The 20,540-nt window shown below is 40.6% G+C and overlaps 1 protein-coding gene across 1 annotated transcript in view; it reads left to right on the forward strand.

The window, feature by feature from the left end:
- The window catches only part of grm4 (glutamate receptor, metabotropic 4), a 1,385,277-nt gene that overhangs the window by 1,350,748 nt on the left and 13,989 nt on the right, over nucleotides 1-20,540 (forward strand). The window lies entirely within an intron of this gene.

The following is a 20,540-nucleotide window of genomic DNA, read 5'->3' on the forward strand; positions in this document are numbered from 1 at the left end:
CTTCAGTTGACTTTAAATGATTAGATATATAACTGTTAAAATTATATATCAGAATTATAACTTGTTGTATAGACAAGTGTGCATTTCTTTCTTATTTCAAAATATATTAGTTTGTAGCAAACATGTTTAGAGGTGATAGAAGGACCAAACAGAAAAGAAAGAAATAAATATTGAAATTTGATGATCTTAAGGATCCTCATCTGAAGACTCTTAGTAAAGTCGTGTACACTTATAAACCTGATATATGTGGGGCTGCAGATTGGTCAAGATGAGTCACAGAGCATTTAGATGTTGAATGATTTAAAATCACATCAAAAACTGATAACACTGGTCTATTGCTGTTAATTTTCTATTTTTTAAGAAGAGGTAAAGTCCTTAAATGCCTAAATCAGTGAAGAATCAGAAAGATGGCAGATCCCAGCACCCAAAATCAAATGATTCAAACTGAAGTTAAATTATTTGATGTGATTCACAGTACAGCCAGCCTTGATTTGACTTTATAGCCTGTTTTGGAACAATTGAATTCTTTATTCAAATAAATTTTCTAATGTAAATAAGTCCAAGCATATCTCTGATTCTTTTTTTACAAATTGCCATGAACATATCACACAAAAGCAATGACTGTTTTCTATACATCACATCCTAGGCCATACAGTAAATTGCATTGTGGCAAATAGTTTAAAATCATTCTAATTTTGAATCCAACAACTTGGTTTATATTCTAAGCTCTAGATAAATACAGAAAAATGAGGTGAGCTACATTGGAATTTAAATGAGGCAGTGTATACCGGTCTCCTGAGTGGGTGTGTGCATGTGGCTGTTTGTGCTGTTGGGTTCGTGACCTCAGTTTAATCAAAGAGGCTTGTGTCATGCAGTTGTAGAACAAATATAAGGACTTATCTTTAATTTACACAAATGTCTAGTACTCTCATTCTCATATGGGTGATACTCTGCTTTGGACTTTATCTACGGAAGGGTATAAAAAGGCAATTTACTGCTTTTGTGGGAAGAGAAAGATATAAATTGGAAAGCAGTACAGCATAAATACTGACAGAAAATAAAAAGGTCATTACTGTATAACGTAATTCAACAACAAGGCTGAAATATTGGAGAGTGCGATGTTAGCAGATAATATAAATTTATCACAGTCACTGTTGTAGGAAGGAGAGTTTGAAAAATAGCATAGGCAATTAGATATCATAAATGTTTAAGGCACAATGTACGTAACAAATGCATAGTGTTTCTTATAATTGACAGATTACGCTAGCAAAACACCGTCGCTTTTAGTTTCTCCATACAGTGACTATTCAAATTTGCATCTTTCTTTTCTTTCGAGTTGGTTCTACACAGGCTTACCTGGTCAGACCATCAATTCTGTTTTGAAAAGCAAGGTTGTTAAATTAATTTTTCTGCCAAGACTCCAACCCTCATCCAAGACTTAGAATTCATTGCAAACGGAAGGAAATTAGACCTTACTTCCCTCTGCCTGCATATGTGCACACAGATTATTCTGGTTAACATTCAACACAAGTTGTTCACAAGCAACAAAAGTGTTCTGGAGCTCTGGTGTTTCTGTAATATTATACAATTGTGTTCATGTGATTAAAATTACTGAATCATTAAATTCACCAACCAGAAAATTAGCCCTTTGTTGCAAGGAAAATGCCACCTAGAGAATTGCCCTTAGCAAAAAAAAAGGAATAAAAATGGTTCAAATTACAAATTTCTTCCTGGGTTTCTAAGGGTGTGAATGACTGGATGTTTGAGAAGAGTTGCACAGGGTGTTGTGCATGCTCACCTGAGCTATGTGTTGCATTACTGAAACTTGAGGCAGAGTCGTTTCAGATTTGCTACTAAGTGCAGTAGCGGTCATTTTACCCACCGGCCGCAATGGTTCACATCATGTTGTCCCAAACCTGCCACATTAATGATGCATGCTCAGGAAACACAACGTTTCCATGGCAGGTGGGAGCTCATTCACCTACCACACCATCATCTTGCTGCTTCAGCATGCCGGGCGCCATATTTAAAGCCCAGCCACGCACACACTTCTCAGTGCTTCCAGCTCACAACTGCCGCAAAGAAGACATGGCCCAGAAAGGCAAAAAGACTGCAGCCCCCAGGTTCAATGGCGCGTCCCTTGAGTGCCTTTAGGATGCAGTGAAGAATCGCCATGATGTCCTCTATCCCCGCCCTGTCCGCAGGATGGGCAGGGACCTCATTAATCTAGCTTGAGAGGCGGTGGTCAGCGCCAACGCCCTTCAAAAGAGAACAACCATCTAGTGCCACAAGAGGATGAATGATCTCCTCCATTCTGCCAGGGTGAGTCACAATTCTCATCACTCTCAACTCACACATCCACAGGGCCCTCAATCACATCGCACTGTCTGATCCGCACCAGGCAGCGGCAAGGACTTCCCAGATATCCGGCACTCGGAGGACTGCTGGAGGCCAGAAATCTTCTGAGTCCGAGTCAGATGAAGAGCCTCTGGATTTGGTCATGCCACAGTTGCTGGAGCTGCAAAGGCAAGCTCAGGAACACCAGGAAGGGATGTTCGCTGCACTCCTCAGATTGCAAGGCACAATAGAGGAATCTGTTTGCCTTCAGGCTAAGGTGATAGCACCGGCATGCAAACGCACCGAGGTCAACACTGGTAGGATAGTGGCTGCCGTGAAGACGTAGCTCCTGCACTACTGCGCGGGCTTAACTCCATGGCTGACACCATAGTTGGCCTCCGAGAGTGTTTACGTGCGGGGTGTGGGGCAGCTTGATCTCACTCCAGCTACCCCTTCTCCTCAGTGAGTCAGCCGGCAGCCCTTGGGCACCAATAGGGAGGAGGATCAGCAGGTGCACCGACCAGGGCCATCCATCCAGGTGACTCGGGGAGTTTCCAGCCCATCCGAATCCCCTCTTCCTGTGATCTGAGCAGTTCCAGCTCTACAGGCTGAGGAGGGTGCCACTGCCACACAACAGGACCCCGAAAGTAGGCCGGGGCCCTCCAAGCCTCAGCCCTCCAGAGGACGCCCAGCAAGGTCATCACAGGCGGGATGTAGCAGTCAGCAGGCTGCCTCCACCTCTGCTCTGGATGGCCAGGAAGCACCAAGGTATAGCGGCAGGATTAGGAAGGTTAAGATGATGTAGTTGCACAGCCTGGGCACTGGTGTTAATCACTTGTACATACTGTTCATTATTGTCAATAAATTCCCAAGAACATTTCCCTGTCTGTGGCTCCTTGTTATGATGAGCAGTGTTTGTGTCACTCGGATGTGAAATCTTTCTGCACGAGATAAAGGCAGGTGTCTCGGCCCAGGGCCTCTTCCCTGTGCTTTGTGCAGCATTCAGACCAAAGTGATGGTCTGGCCTACTTCCTGGACACATTACCGATTCCTGCACCTCAATGGTGCTTGTCATTGCTGCCAGAATGTTGTGGGCAGGCATCACAGAGTTCTCTCATTCTCTCTGTGTGCTCTCAGCACCTTTTAATGGGGGGCTGGCCTTCATCTCTTCATCTGTGACCAGTGACGCTGTGCTCCTGAAGGGGGCAGGTGCTGAGGTCGGACAACGGATCAGATGCTTTTAAAGTTTCATGGGTGTATCTTATAATATGACCCTGATCACAGAGCACAAGCGAGCTGCCCTTGGCTAATCAGGAGTCAGACATTCTCAGAGGCTATGCGAAGATCTGTGGAGTGCCCTCAATGCATGTCATCGTCATCCTCCTGCAATCAAGCGACTATTAGGGGCTTGCACTGCGTCTCCATGACAGGAGCATTTTTTCCAGAGGATTTGTATGTTGCCATAAGGAGGACTGGAGTCAAATATTTATAGATGCAATGTGAGGATCTATGGTGTCTCCTCACTGCATGTCATCATCATCTTCCACAAATCGGGCAGCTATGAGGACCTCCTGAGCATGCCAGCCTTATCTGGCCAGCGCGAGAGCCTCATCGCCATCATTGGTGCTTTCAAGGACCTCCTCACCCCGTCGATGCCTCCCCCTCGAAGGAGATCTCTACCTCCTCCATCTCCCCCTCAGCCAGATCCTCTCCCCATTGTAGCACAGCCGATGATGACAATGTGTGACACCCTCTGTGGATTGTATTGCAGGGCTGCACAGGTCTAGGCACAGGAACATCATTTTCAGCAACCCAATGGTCTGCTCCATCAAGTTGTGAGTTGCAGCACGAGCCTCTTTATATCGTTGCTCTGCTGCAGTCTGAGGCTACAGCATGTCATCAGCCAAGTCCTGTGTAGGTAGCCCTTGCCCGAGAGGAGCCATCCCTGCAGCTTCTGTGGACCCTGGAAGACATTAGGGATCTGTGACCAACTGAGAATGTAGGAGTCATGCACACTCCCTGGAAACTGTGCGCAGACCTGCAGGATGCATTTGTGGCGGTCGCACACCAGCTGCACGTTCAGCAACCAGAACCCCTTGGGGTTGATGTGATTGATTGCATATTGCAACGGAGACCTGAGGGCCACATGAGTGCAGTCAATGGTACCCTGCATCTGTGGGAACCCAGAATCTGGTCAAATCCAATTACTCTTGCATCCTGGCTGTCCTGGCCCCGGGTGAAATGCACAAAGTTGTGTGTCTTTGCTAAAGTGGCATCTGTGAGCTCACGGATGCATCTGTGGGTGGAGGCTTGTGATATCCCACAAAGGACACCTGTGGAGCCATGAAAGGAGCTGCTCTCATAGAAATTGAGCATCACGGTTACTTTCATGGCCACTGGCAGTGGATGCCCTCCATGTCCCTGTGACACCAAATCCTGCTGGCAGATGTGATTGACCAGTTCCCTCGACATGCAGAGTCTTTGGCGACACTGGTTCTTGGTCATCTGTAGGAATGAAAGGCGGCATCCGTAGGCCCTGGGTCTAGCTAGGCGCTGACCAGCGATGTCTCGCTGTGACCCTTCAGCAGCGTGTGCCGGAGCCCCAGCCGTCCCTTTTTCCAGAGGGTGCTGCTCCTCCCACTGCGCAGCCAGGCACCTCAATCACTGTCTTCTCAGTCATCACGCTCTGTAAGCCATGGGGCATACAGCTAAGTCACAGGCTCCATGATCCTGATGTAATCCCACTGCAGGATCAAAGAGAGAGACACATGTGGGTTAGCTTGGGTTACTAAGAACTTGTCTTGGTTAAGTCTGAAGGCCCCTTAACGTATCCCGAAGAGTGCTGGCCACAACTTGGATGGCCAGAGATTAGTGCGCTGCATGGCTGCCTGAAACCACACCCACTTCCGCCCCACTTTGCCAGATTGATTGGTGTCTCCACCAGTGACTGCTCCATGGCCAGCTTTAGCAGGGAGATTGTACAGCATGCCCAGTCCCATTCTGCAGTTCACTAAAACGCTCATTACTATGCAGTCTGTGCCCGAGGGGTGAAAAGCTCTGGAGCACTTGCTGGCACTTTGATGCCTCTGCGTTGCTTGAGTGAGCAGAGGAGCTAGAGGCCTGACTCCAATCATATCAATATAGCTGCGCCTGAACTGGCTCAGCTGCAGAGGAATGGTCACTTTATACAAGGTTTCCCTAATGCATGGCCACTTCCCCTGCTCCTTCACACGTGATTGTGCGCTATCTTCAACCATAGGACAGCCCTTGTACCCCCAATCCACCCCCCTATGTGCCTTAACCTTGAAGTCCAGTGGGCAACCTGGGCAAGCTCTCCGCAATGGCACTGTGCACTCACCTCCGAGTTCCCCTCAAAGTGCAGCCCGCCAAGTGCACGCCTTTTATATGCTGTTGTGAAAATGTCGGTGCGCAATCCAGCAGGGGGACAATTCAGGCGAGTTGTGCTTATAATGATATGCTGATGTATTACAATGAGGTTCCTGACGTCCGATGGCGGGAAACATGACCCGCCATCAGCAGGTGGAGCAGACAGTCGCAAACTCGTTTCGCGACATCATGAAACAGATTTTCGGCCTTCTCACCATATTGTCCACTCATGCCACCGAACAGACTTGACACCAGTGGACACGGATGATTCCGCCCTTGGGTGTTGCAATGGGAGAGAACAAATTAACGTAAGAGATGATAATTGACTAAAAATTATGGACACTTGGAGAAACTGGCAGAACAGGGAAGAAGTAAAGGTACCCAGGAAGACACTAAAGATGAAAAAAAAAGTGACAGATTCAAAATATCCCAAGAAAAAGTAGTGTCTGTCCTTTAAATCTTGTTATACTAGTCAGTTTTCCTCATTCTTTTTAAATGCTTCAGTCAGGAATCCAGTATCAAGAAATCCAATTCACACTAATTGTGAAAGTCATAGAAGAGGTTAACTTTGACCTCAGTTTTCAGGGAAAGGGAAAATAGCTCTTCATATTGATAGTCAAAACCTTTTAATCTGAGACAGGTATAATGTTAAGTATGCATACACAAAACATTTGTAATCTGGAAGCTTTATCTTCAGCAAATGTAGTGGTATAGATATTGGTATGCATTTACATGTGTTTGGTCATAATACAAGTGTGTTATAGACACAAGGGTGAGATGAATTGGATTATTTCTCCTCTTTTATCCATGACAGTGGTAGTTTAATTTCTAATTTATTTCGCTTAGCATCCTTTCTCTTGTTGAAATGGGCCATGGTGTGTTTCTCAAACCCCAGATTATTGAGATACAATGTGAAAAAATAACCCCACAGCAAATTCTTTAAGGTGAGGCAAAAACTAAGATTTATTAACACATTCAAAACCCAAAGGATGGATCATGGCACGCATTTTCACTTATGAGCTCACAAGGTAGAAAGAAAAAGAAAGGGAAATAATTGTGAGTTACTTAAGAAAAAAATCAAAAGGTATTGGCATTAATTCATGTGAGTAGAGTTCCATAAGTCAATGTCCCAAGAAAATTCTTTCAGGTGGCTTTGTCTGCCAAAATTCCTGGTCTTGGTCTCAGGAATTTGGTTGAGATTGTTGAAGATGCAGCAAAGCATTCTTGTATTCTGGGAATTAGTTCACTCTGCAGGCGAAGTACAGGATTCTTTCTGGAGATCTAACTTTGAGAGAGATGGAGGTTGGAGGCAGGCTGCTAACCTGGAGTCCAGTGTTCTCTTCTGAGGTTAAGCCACAACTGAAGACAAAATCCTAAAGCTGTATAATTAAGGCAATTCAAACAGTGCAAACTCACAGGGTGGTTTTGGATCAAGCCATTCAGCTAGTTATGTACTTTAAAGACCTTTGTTGAAACTCATTGTATTTTGAGCAGATAACTGTGGAACCATTAGCACAATGTTAGAGATGAGTCACAACAGTTCTTCTTTTGTCCAGAGCTGGGCTGGGCAGACATTTCGTCTACTAGTCCATTGTGATTGCTTGGCTGGAATATTAATACAATGCAAGGGAAGGATTTATGTTTTAAAGAGGTGTGAGAACAATGGAAACAAAAACAAAAATAAAAATACCTGGAAAAACTCAGCAGGTCTGATACATCTACGGAGAGGAATACAGTTAACGTTTCAAATCCGTATGACTCTTCAACAGAACAACTTCTTCTGTTGAAGAGTCATACGAATTCGAAACTTTAACTGTATTCCTCTCCGCAGATGCTGTCAGACCTGCTGAGTTTTTCCAGGTATTTTTGTTTTTGTTTTTGTTTTGGATTTCCAGCATCCGCAATTTTTTGCTTTTATCTTAGTGAGAATAATGGAACCTGAGATGAAAGGGGAAAAAGGTAATTTAGAGTTACCATGGCGAATTTAGTGGTTGGCTGTTGGCTGCGTGAGGAAGATCTCCTGGAAACAGCTCTAGACTGAGAGAAGATGCAGGAGGGTGATGAGTTAACCTTTGTCCATTGGAACTTGTTGGAGTCTTTCAGAACTATGACCATGTGGTCAACTGCGGTCTTTTTATCAGTTCAGCAATATTGTACCATTTTTAAAAAGAGTTTAAACAAAAGAATATGGAAGAGAAACAAATTTTAAAGTTTTTTTTTCACACCTTCTCGGCATGACAAGTGTAAAGTATACCATTTTCATAATGGATGGTCCATTGATTCCAATTCAGAGATGTGAGGACTCTCTTAATTAGCAAGCTGCTTATCAGACACCCAACAAGTGCTGGATGCGTTGGATTTCAATGAGACTCTGCCACAATAGTTGATAGCTCCTCCTGCTGACTGCATCAGCCAGGCCAGCACTGATGTTTAGAACCTACTGCCTGCTTAATTTATGCAGTGGAGCCCCTAGGATTTCAAACTGGAAGCCATAATAAATAAAAATAAAGACATTAAGTGAAAAATAGCCCTTACATCAACTTGAAATAATTGGCTCAAAATTAACAGGAGGGGTTGAAACAATTCGACGGTACAGATAGTGGTGTTCCGACCTGTGGCAATGATTGATGATAGTACTGACAGTTCCACAATGAGTGTGAGACACCTGTCACTTTTAAGTATAGCAGGCACAAGGCATGGTGGTCTTGTTCATGAATAAAGCACCACTGAGAGAATCTGCTTATTGTATTAGGCCTCTTGTACTCATATATCTGAATTGTGACTGCCAATAAACTCTACATCACTGTGCACTGGTATCAATTATTAAATGTAGGTTCATAATCATTTATTATCACTATTAATTTTCATGCCTTTGAAATATTGCTGCTATGAAGTGTCCTGTTCGCATCTATTGACAAAATGGTATTATTTATCTCCTCTGTAAATGCTAACAATCCATATCTTAAACTTTAAAATAAAATTGACAGATAAATTGCATTACAATTTTGCTACCCAAATTGACCAGAGCAATTTCCCTTAGGCCCTGAATTTCCTTAGACTTTTTGCTGCTGCACAGCTGTAATTTGGTATGCATAAAAAGGGATTCTCACATGCATCTGACAAAGTTTCTGCGGTGCTAGGCAAAGAACCTGAAGAATTTAAGGGTCTATGTTTCAAATGAGGTCCAAAAGAACTCTATGAAGACATCTGTCTTTGTACCTGGTCTTATGTTATGTTCACTAGATTGATTCCAGAGATGCTGGGCTTGTCTTATGAGGAGAGATTGAGCTGTTTAGGCCTATACTCACTAGAGTTTAGAAGGATGAGAGGACATCTAATTGAGGTATATAAGATGCTAAAGGGGATAGACAAAGTAGATGCGGAGTGGATTTTTCTCCTTGTGGGGCATTCTAGAATGAGAGGCCATAGTTTTAGGCTAAGGGATGGTAGATTTAAATCAGGGATGAGGAGGAATTACTTTTCTCAAAGGGTCGTGAATCTGTGGAATTCACTACTTCAGAGTGCAGTGGATGCCGGGATGTTGAATAAATTTAAGGAGGAGATAGACAGATTTTTAATTAGTAACAGATTGAAAAGTCATGGGGAGAGGGTGGGAAATTGGAGCTGAGGCCGAAATGAGATCAGCCATGATCATATTGAATGGTGGGGCAGGCTCGAGGGGCTAAATTGCCTACTCCTGCTCCTAGTTCTTATGTTCTTATGTTGTCTTTTATACCTACTCTGCCACCCTTACTTCATTTCTTCCCATTTTTTGAAACCAATACCTTGACCATGTTGAAGGTTTGCGAGACCTCTGCAAATTCATTTTTCTATTCTTCAATGAAAAAAAACTATCCTTCTCCCAGTCTATTGGTGGCTTATTAGTTGACAAAGATATTAGTCAACTTCTGTATAATAAATTATTCTCTGTGCCAATCTTAGAAAACCAAAAAAATCCTCTTTCCGTCAATTTAATAAAAAGTCGAATCTGACAGCAAGTCGCATTGGGCATTTTTTCAATCCTTCATCAGCATAAACATTTTGGATAAGAAGTTAAATCTCCAAGCCTATATTCCAGTTGCTGCCACTGCCAATTAGTTCCACTATTCCTAGGAATGCAAGAACTGAAGTAGGCCATTCAGCCCCTTAGACCTGTTCTGCTATTCGATAACATCATGGGCGATCTGTATTTTAACTCTAAAAATATTTTATATTCTGGAATCTCCTTTTTGTGTGAGAGAGTGCCAGTTACCTACTATTCTTTTTGTAAGAAGTGTTTCCTAATTTCCCCCCTGAATAGCCAGGCTCTGGTTTTAAGGTTGTGTTCCTTTGCCTTTGACTCCCCCCATCAATGGAAAAAGTTTCTGTGCATCCATCTACCCTAGCATTTCCTTTCAAATTCCTGAAAACCCTAAACCAAATCATCATTTAAGCTTCTATATTCCTGGGCACATGAGCCTAATTTTTGTAATCTTTCCTCATAATGTAACATGTGGAACCCCGGTAGCATTCTGCTAGACCTGTGCTGCACTGTTTCAAAAGCCAATATATCCTTTCTATGGTGTGGTGCTCAGACTGTATACAATAATCCAGATGTGGCCGAACGAGGACTTTGGAAAGCTGTAGCAATACATTTTCCCCTTTTATATTCTAGCTCTCCAGTTATAAAGACTAACAGTCCATTAGCCTTTGCTGACCTCTACTGTACCTAGTTTGTCATCAAGTAAATAATACTTGGATCAATCTGTCTTTTGGTCCAAAATGGATGACTACATATTTATCCATCTGCCTCAATTACTTACTTAATCTATCATTACCTTTTGGCAATTTTATGCTTCTGTCTGCACTAGTTTACCAAATAAGTTACGTATCATCAGCAGACTTGGATTCAAGGTTCTCTTGTGTTATCTAGGTCATTAATAAGTATAGTGAATAGTTGAGGAGCCAGTCATTTCCCTCCAATTCAAGTGCATATTCATTATCCCTACTCTCTGCCTTCTACTAACCAACTAATCTCCTAATCTGGCCAATAATTTTCCTTCAATTCCATGAATTCTAATTTCATTTCATCTCATATATGGAACATTATTAAAAGCCTTTTGGAAGCTCACATAAAAAAAACATTTGTAGACATTCTGCTGCCTGTGACTTCAGTTCTGTCCTCAAAAAATTCAATTAGGTTTGTTCAACATGACCTACTCTTTACAAATCCATGCTGGCTCTCTTTAATCACTTTCACTCTCTTTAATTCCTCTAAATGCACAGTACATACAGTCGACATTATTTCACCATGACAAAAACCGGAACAAAATATTGTTGTTCACTTTGTCGCTGAGAGGCCATTCCTCATGCCCCAGTGTGCTTCTCCCTATAAAGTAAGGGTTACACAGTTGAATACAAGTATTACAAATAACCTCAAGTATGATGGAATATGAAAGGAAATAAGCTGGCTCCAAGCATTTTTTAAAGAATGTCTCATATTTATGATATGAAGCAAATCTGAAATAGACGCTCAATTTTAGTGTTTCCACTCTGCTGATCACAGTTGCAAAAGAACACTGAAGCAAAGCTGAAGTTATTTAATCCTCCCACAGATATGTATGCTGAGACCCCTGGTCAGGCCCCTGGGTTTCATTTAAAAATGAATGCACTGACACTCTAAGCCATTCATTTCTTATATATAAAAAAGGATCAAGCTGTGTGTTTGCAACTGAATATTAATAAGGTGGATTATTTAACCTCAATCTTCACAAACAAGAATGGTTCGTTTTTCTCTATTACTTGGGGATTTTTCATCATATTCAATATTTGCAGAAACGTACAAAAGAATAATAATTCTGTTGACTAATGCTCCGACTCAAGTGTAGTTATGAATGTTGACATCTTAGAAAAAATTTTATTCCACTACACTTCAATCCAAAAATGCATTCACTCGCCTTATCCTTGACTCCTGTAAATTTACAGACTTTTGTTGAAAATGTGACAGTAAAAGTTGTGTTTCATTTAAATGTGCGTATTTGGGTTTATCCTTGAAGAGTGATGGTTGGAAAGTGAATTCTTCCAAGTGTACACCTAATATCAACACCAAGCACTTTTAGTTCTGAAAACCATGTAAAGCTTCAAAGGTATACACCTTCTGTTTCCTTTCAGGTGCTTTCATTGCAATTGCCAAATGCATAAATTAGTGTCAGATACTGGTCCAGTGTTATGCTGAGATCTAGATTGGTATGACCCAGAATTCACATCGCACTTTTCTCCTCATGGATAAAACGTCATAACTTTTGAAGAGTGAGGTGACAAGGTTAAAAAAGAATGGTAAATATTTTTTCAGCCCATCGAAAGGAACATATTGTCAGTGCAAAGGCTAAACCTTTTTGACTCTTAAGTGCTGAGCAGTCCCAGGTGAAGTACATCATTGTGCAAATGCTGGATAACCTCTCCAAACCATCTCACAATAATGCACCTTATCCCAAGGGAGAGAAACACCCCTTACTGCATGAGGATGGCATTCCCAGGTCAATTCTTTGAAACAAACTTATGCTGTCTTATGGACAATGTTGTGATATGAATGTATGCCCTGTAGGAGCTGGATAGGTATTGCATGAAACTTATCCTAATAGTACTCTGGGAGGAGAACTTTTATGTGTTACAACAATATATATTTGGATTTGAACTCAAGGTCTGAATGTGAAAGGATTGCACTCTTACACACTGGGTCTGAATTTCTTCTTAAATTATGGATTCATTAAAGCATATGATTATGTGGTAATAAACCTGTCCCTGTAAGGCGAAGGTATCCTTTTCCATGACATCCAGTTATAACCAAACTTCAATCAAGTGGCTAAGCAAACTAAATAGACTGTTAGCAATCCAATTGGGGATCAAATCCCTGGTTGAATCCTACATTTATTGAAATTGAGTAAAAAAAATTAAATGCTCTGAGCCTGAAGGGAATAGAATGAAAGAGCTATGTGTACTGGCATAATGACAATTACTGGGAGAATATGAAACAACTGGTCTAAGTGTCCTATTGTCAACTTAAAATGTAGGCAAAATTCAGCAAAAGCACTTTAATTTCCTTTTTTTGTTGGAATTGCCTCAGCTGACTAAAAAATTGAATTCAGCCAATTAGACACAGAACAACAGGATATAGAAAATCTTTTAAAGCATATAGGTCAGGTTTGACTAGCACAATTTAGAATCCAAATGTTTAAGCTGATCCTCGCATCGCTTTGTTCCATCAATTTACTTAAATGGATAATACCAAACTGTACAGTTTTTTTTTGATCAAATCCGATTCCTGGCCTTTCCATATAAATGAATAATGCTGATTGACTTAGGAAAACTGGAATCTTAGGTATTGTAAGGTGTGCCCAATTTATGCAGCATATGAACAGCATACTAAAATTAGACATCTCACTATCCCCAAGATTATTGGCCTGTTATGAATTATGGTCTTGGGTATAGAGATCAATTGACAAACTATGGCGCAAGAGATTGGTAATCGCAGATGAAATGAAAAGATAGGCAAATAAAACGATATGATATTGGGGGAAGAGATAGAGGGGAAAAAAGAAGAAACAAATGTGTGCTTTCAGATTTTATTATTGAAATCCGTCTCCCACATTTTAACCTACTCTCCCAATCTATTAATACCTCTTTGTAATTTTATGTTCTGCCTATACTACTTTACAGAACTACCACAGCTGGATTTTCATCCTCGAGACAGGCAGTGGGATTTGGGAGAAGTCCCGGTTCAGCCTGCCTGCCCCGGGAGAAAGTGCCTGCAAGGATGGGATTTTCATTGTGGAAGGCCGTGTGCGGGCTGCAATCAGGTCAGCCAACCCAGGACAAAGTTTGGATGCAACTATAGTGGCTGCCAAGTACCGAAGTGAACTGTTTAAAAGGCCCACCTCAATGCTATGGGACTTCATCCTGGTTAAAGTAAAAACAGAAAGGCACTCCAGCCCTTATCAGCCACGCACAATCTCCCTGTGCCCCACCCATGCCATCTCATGCTCTACACCCACTCCCTATGGCCCCTCATGCCCCCATGCCATTTATGCCCCCTAAACATCCCCTTTGGTCACTTGTCCTAAACAACCCCTATTGCGCCTCATACACCCCCCAACAACTCCTATGGCCTCTAATGCCCCTCATGCTAAGCTATGATACTTCAATGCCCATTCACCCACTAAACACTCTATGGAAGCAATGAACCCTATAGTAACAATGGGACGTGTTTAAAAAAAAGATTATTTTATCAATTAATGACTTTATTTAAAAAATCTTACCACCTTCCTAAAAAAAACTTTCTTTTTTACTATAGTTCAAGACAAGGCAATCATCCAGACCCTTTAAAGTATCATTAGCAGAAACTGCAAGCGCTAGTCAACTCTTTAACTTGTGTAAATAGGGTGCATCAAAGACATCCTGCGGGATAATGGCTACCTTGATCAGATCATTTCACGCTGCATATCATGCAACCTCATGAACGGGCCTAAGGCCATCACTTTCGGCCCAGTAGCAACACAAATAGTATTCGCCACTGACAGGATGCTGCCATCAAGCAAAAAAGGTGTTCTGCCTATCACAAAAATGAGTAATATGATCAATGGGTTTTAGTGCCACTGTGATGCTAGGTATGTAGGCCATATGTCCCAAAGACTGGTGGATTGTATCAAATAGCATGTCCCAGCCCCTGTTTGTAATGGGCAAGGTATAGACCATACCCAACCAGCCCATGCTTGCCAAACTGAAAACACAGTGTCCAACATTAAATTTGATTACGCGATTAGACAACATTTGCTAAATAATCCTCAATATGCTAGGAATTATGCTGACAGCCAATTTAATATAGTCAGTCGGGCTTCCAGTGCAGTGCTTTTGTGTGTACTGGAAGCTACATATATTAATACACAGGGCCCTGTTCTTTGCAAACAGAAAGAACATGTACACACATTGCGCCTGTTTCAGCTAAACAAAATAAGTGACAGCCATTCACTGACTCATTCCTCAGGGCAATTCCCTGACCAATCATGGTCAAGTTGCCTGATTTAAACTTCAAACTATTCTTGGCATCACTGGTGCATTCTCCATGGTAACACCTCTAACAATCTTTGCCAACCAATCAGCACTGTCTTCACATACAGTATAAATTGTTGTTTTGCCCTTGTGTTGGTATTCTTGCAAAGTGTCCTGATGAGCACAAGATGAAAAGCTTCATGATGTCTCTTTTTTTCAGCAATAAATAAACAATGTGAAATTGATGGCAGAGATTAGAGAGCCATAGCTGTCAAATGAGCAATGTTTTCCTTGGGGCTCAGGTGTTTTGGTGCTCTAATGGATGTCTGGGCTCTCAGCCAAGAATACACAATGATGCTTGGCTGAGACCCCAGAAATTATTATTAATTATCCCTACTCTCTGCCTTCTACCATCTAACCAATCTCCTAATTGGATCAATAATTTCCCTTGAATTCCATGAATCCTAAATTTAGCTAGAAATCCCTTATGCTGAATCTTATTGAATGTCCCCTGGAAATCCATTAATACATTCATAGACATTCCTTCATCTTCTGCCTTACTTACTTGATCAAAAAATGAATTAGTTCTGTTAGACATCACTTACACCTTACAAATCCGCATTGCCTCTCTGTAATCGCACAAATTCCTCTAAGTATATATTATTTTGTTGTCACAAAATCGAGAACAAAATATTATTGTTCACTTTCTGTCACTGAGAGGCCAGTGTTTCTCTCTTTATAAACATAAGGATTATACAATTGAATTCAATTAAACAGATGAACTCAAATATAGTGGGACATAAAAGGAAATAAGCTAGCTGCGAGCATTTTTAAGAATGTCTTATATTTATGATATGAAGCAAATCTGAAATAGATGCCCAATTTTAGATTCTGCTGATCTTGGTTGTAAAAGAACACTGAAGCAAAGCTGAATTTATTTAATCCTCCCACAGCTATGTATGCTGAGATCCTTGGTCAGGCCCTGAGTTTCATTTAAAAATGAATGCACTGACACTCTAAGCCATTGGCTTCGTATATAAGAAAGTATCAGGGAATTTGCAGAACAAGTATAGTAACTATAATGTAACTCAAGCAAAGATAAACAACAACCAGGAACATATCAACTTATGATATTATCTATTCTGTCAGGGAAAATATGGAAAGCAGGCAATTACATTAACAATAATTTCAACATGAAAATTATAATACCATTATAATTAATTGTTCTTCTTATGTGTAATTATGTAGACACACTAACCTTGTCAGTGACCTCAAAAACTGTTATGTAATTATATGAAGTTTTTATTAAAGTTCATCATAACTATTTTTCTTCATATTAAACTGGCGATTCCAAATCCAAAATGTGTGTCCTCAAAACATGTGTTCTTTGCCTAATTCCAAGTTGCTGTTGATTTGATGCAACAGTCTGCTGCATGCTGGTTACTCAGAATATGGCTGCATTGCAGTAGTAAAATGTGGCACCTCGGAATATGTATTCATATAACAATTAGTTGCTAGCTCTTTAAGGAAAGTATAACAATATAACAGATGTAATTACAAAATTTAGTCCATCCCCCAGCCATTGAGGTATTGGCTCCCGCTTCTAGTTCTGGGACCTTCAGCCTTTTCATAAAATCCAGCCCCATGTTTTTTACACCAGTGAAAGGATCCCCGAAACTCCATTTGCTCTGTGCATAATTTGCACTTGAAATTCCTCAATATTTGCTTGTTTTTAGGCATATTGCACTGAGAAAACCCATACAACCCAGCAGAAATTCCAGGCTTCTATGTGCACACCCCATACTTGTCAGTTCCTTGTACATGAATAAATCTAGGAGTATTGAGGCATGTGAATCAGGTAAATGAACAAGAGAACTTAATGAGAAACTAGGAAAACTGGTCGAATCATAACAGGCAGCTCAGAAATTACTAAATAAGTTGGACAAATATGTAAGGGGGCAAAATAATGACAGATGAAATTTAATGCAGAAAATGTAAAATTTTGTTTGTCAGAGAGAAAAACAAGCATTATATAGGCTGGATTTAATTGATGGGCAAGGCCCAGATGTGAAAGTCCTGCCCCCATTTCTGACAGACCGAATTTTTGCCAGCTATGGGAAGGGGGCGGGGCATGAATGACATAGGCAGAAAACCAAAGCTCAGCTTAACTATTTGAACTTACTGCGGAGTTCAAACAGACCCCATTTAGGCTGTTCCAAGAGCATAAACCTTCAGTCTGGGAGTCACAAATTGATGAATTAGATGTAAACACACCTGGAGGGAGATCTGTTTAAATTGCATTCCTGAATTATTTTAAATTCCCTGCTCTTTAAACTTAAAAAATGGTTTAGTGCTATAAGACTTAAATAAAACACTGCCTGTTGGATTGTTTTGATTAACAGGTCATCTGGTGCAGGTTAGGAAAATATTGCCCCCAGTCCATGTGGCTTCAATTGATTCTTTGTTGACATTTCCCAATGGCTATTATTATGTCATTATGACTTTTTGCTGAGTTTCAAAATCTACAATTATCTCAGCAGGGCTTCTGAGCTCACAATTTAATTTACAAACTTTAAATGTGTTTCATGAATGGGAGCTTTTTTCTCTATCAAGTGTGTATGAGTGAGAGTTTTTTTTCACATGGCTTCTGAGGTATGCCCATGATGGATACTGGGTAAGTGACTATGGAGTTAGAATGGGGGGGATGAGGGCCAGTGGGAGTATGAGGGGCCATGGAGAGTATGAGTGAGCATTGGGGTGGGTGGGGGCATATGTTGGCATGCAGGAGCCATAGGAGTTGCGGTGAGGGTTATGAGGGTTAGAAGGCCTAAGAGCTTCTACAGCAATTCAGATGAAGTCCTAGGGAATCCAGAGAGGTCTTCTAAGCAGCCTACCTCAGAATTTGCTCGCTCCTGTGGCCACCTAGCGTTTGCTTCAAGAGTCTGTGGGCCTAACTTGATTCCACCCCACCTCCCCAGAGTGGAGATTGGGTCTAACAGGGTTCTTTAAACCAAGGCGGGTCTGCCAAGTCAAGGAAATTTCCTGACTCAAGTTACCCGCCTCGGTAGCGAATATCTGGCCCTATATATACATCATGAATGGTGTTGAAATGCCTAAGGATGAAGCTGAAATACATCTAAGGATCTCAGTAGATTTCATGTTATACATATCCAAGCAATACAGAGCAGCAATCAATGAAGAGAACTACAGAGACAAAACAATCCGAAGAGATACAAATGAAATGTTATAGTGCTCTGGCTAGACTAGATCGTGAGTGTGTCATCCAGCTTTGAGTAAGACATTGAGATGGAAATTGAACGGGTTCTACAATAGTTGGGTGATCCACTCCCCCAGCTTACTGCCCAGATCAGTGAAGGTTAAAATTGTCCCTTATTTTCATAAAATACCGAAACCAATATCTATTTTAATGAGAATGTTGACCTATTAAAGTGGAAGTCAAAGATGTTTTTACAAAAATATTACCATAACATGACAATGTAATTTCAAATCTTGCAAGCATCATAAGACCTTAGTTGCAGTACTAAACTATTAGGATGTACCTTTTCAACCAAAATTTCTATTGAAATATAGAGAGAGAGAACAATTAACAAAATTGTATATATGTAAATTTAAAATTAAGTTAGCTGTTGTGGCAACATAATTATAAGTGCATAATCCAGTACAGTAAGGTATTGAAGACCTTCCCTCCAATAGAAATGTATAAAAAAAATCTTAAAAGTTTGTTAAAAATAGCTTCAGAAAGTTAATTTAGCCTTAAGGGGTTTGTTTCCTTTATATATTTCTTTCAGTACATTGGTTAATGTGTTTATTTTAAATTCCTGTCTGCATTTAACAGTTATTTTAAAATTGTGTGAATGATTCTGTTCTAGTAGCGCAGGCAAGAGTGTGAAACAAATAGATTTATCAGTCTGTTAACAGTGAAATCAAGCCTTTAAATATTTTTTTCTTGGCAAAACTCACATTAGAGATGTTAATATTTGTATGAAAAATACATCTTTGCTGTCAAAACAGAATATTTGGGAATGAGTTTGCTAATTCCAGTAGAAAATTACACAGCAATTTTAAAATATATTCAATTAAAAACATTTAACTGTTTGTAAAAGATCTGCACCCCTTAGAAAAAAAAATGTACAGTACAATATCACTTCACACAATTCTATAACTGCAGAATGTCTTATTTCAATAAACTTAATTACAGGCTTGGACAGGAGGAAAGCACAGAGCATTTCACAGTGTAGTAATAATTTTTATTTTCAAATTCAGACACAACAGTGATTGTTCTTATCATATCTCAAATTTATGGAGGGAAAAATAATTCTTTAAAAATTGCAACCATTTTGTTTCAATCTAGAATTAGTGCATGGGCACAGCCTATTACACCTAGGATTCATTCATTGAATTTCTAAGTTATCGCTAGAATCAACAAATATTCTGTTTTGAAGAACAAAAACCAGTAAGTATTCCCATTCCTGTGTTCTAGATATTATTTCCAGTGACTCATTGTTACAATGAAAGAGGTTTTGCTGAATACTTATACAATGTGATCCAAACATTTATAAAGAAATCAGTTTTTAAATTTGTATACTGACAGCATATATGTCGGTGGTGTAGTGCTTGTTCTTATGGATGAACATGTTGGATAACAGCAAACCAACTAAGTATTAGATTCAAGAAGCTTCAGCAACAGATTTCCTGTGTGTCATGCCATTGCAGTGATGTTAAAAATGTGACCAGAATAAATCAGTGAGGTAATTATTTGCAAAATTAAATTCTGTAAGAAAACATTAGATCAATTCAGGTATGTCTAATTCCATCCTTAATATTTACAACAAAACACTGTATGCTGTTTAGGGATGAATAATCCACACCAAAGCCTGATAGATGAATGTTATTTCAAATACCTGGAAAGAAAGGGTAGTGAAAGACGAGTCAGTCGTGACATTAAAAAGGGAATTGAATAAATGCTTGAAAATGAAGATAAGATGCAGGGCTATGGCAAAAGAGTCGTGGATGGGACAAATGAATAACTCTTTCGCTGGCACAGGCATGATGGACTCAATGGCCTCTTTCCATGCTTTATGATTCTATGATATAAGTTTTGAATAGAAAAATAGTCATGTAATTTGTTCATGCTTTGGCATCTTGGAGGGATGGTTGTATCAACCTTTAGGATATAGGGCAGAATCTTATCAGTTTAGTCCCTGGTGCAACAATGGGTCCATTTTCAGATTTGGAAACCGACTCCCTTAACAGTATGCCCAACTGCTGCTCTTTAGCAGAGCTAATTGTCATTCTCTGGGCTGCCTGACCAATTTGGGAGGGAGGTGGGATAATGTAACCATTCTGTCAGAGGAAGGATTTCTAATCAAAGGGACCATGGCATGTTTCAGAAAAGCTCACCAGCACTGGGACTATTGAGGCTATTTCAGCCATAGGAATGGAGCTCCCTAGGTCTCTCACTCTTACCTGGAGGTCCTGCTGCGGGTTCTGACGGGCTGCGGTGAGGTGAGCTTTCCAAAGAACTGAGAGCAAAGATAGGTTAAGTGCCTTCTAAGAAGTTGTCAACCACCTATCAAGCTGAGAAAGAGTGATGTGAGCAGCTATCTCTCAATGGCCATGGCTGGAGCACTTCAGTTTCTATGATCAAAGCCTTCCCAGCTTTTCATTTTGACTCAGTGACCTTAACAAGTTGCCAACATGCTGGCAACAGATTCCATGGTTGGGAAACCCAGAATTCACTTTCCCATCCAGCTTGCTCTGAACCCAGCTCC

Source organism: Carcharodon carcharias, chromosome 9 (genome assembly GCF_017639515.1).
Source record: "Carcharodon carcharias isolate sCarCar2 chromosome 9, sCarCar2.pri, whole genome shotgun sequence".
NCBI lineage: Eukaryota > Metazoa > Chordata > Chondrichthyes > Lamniformes > Lamnidae > Carcharodon > Carcharodon carcharias.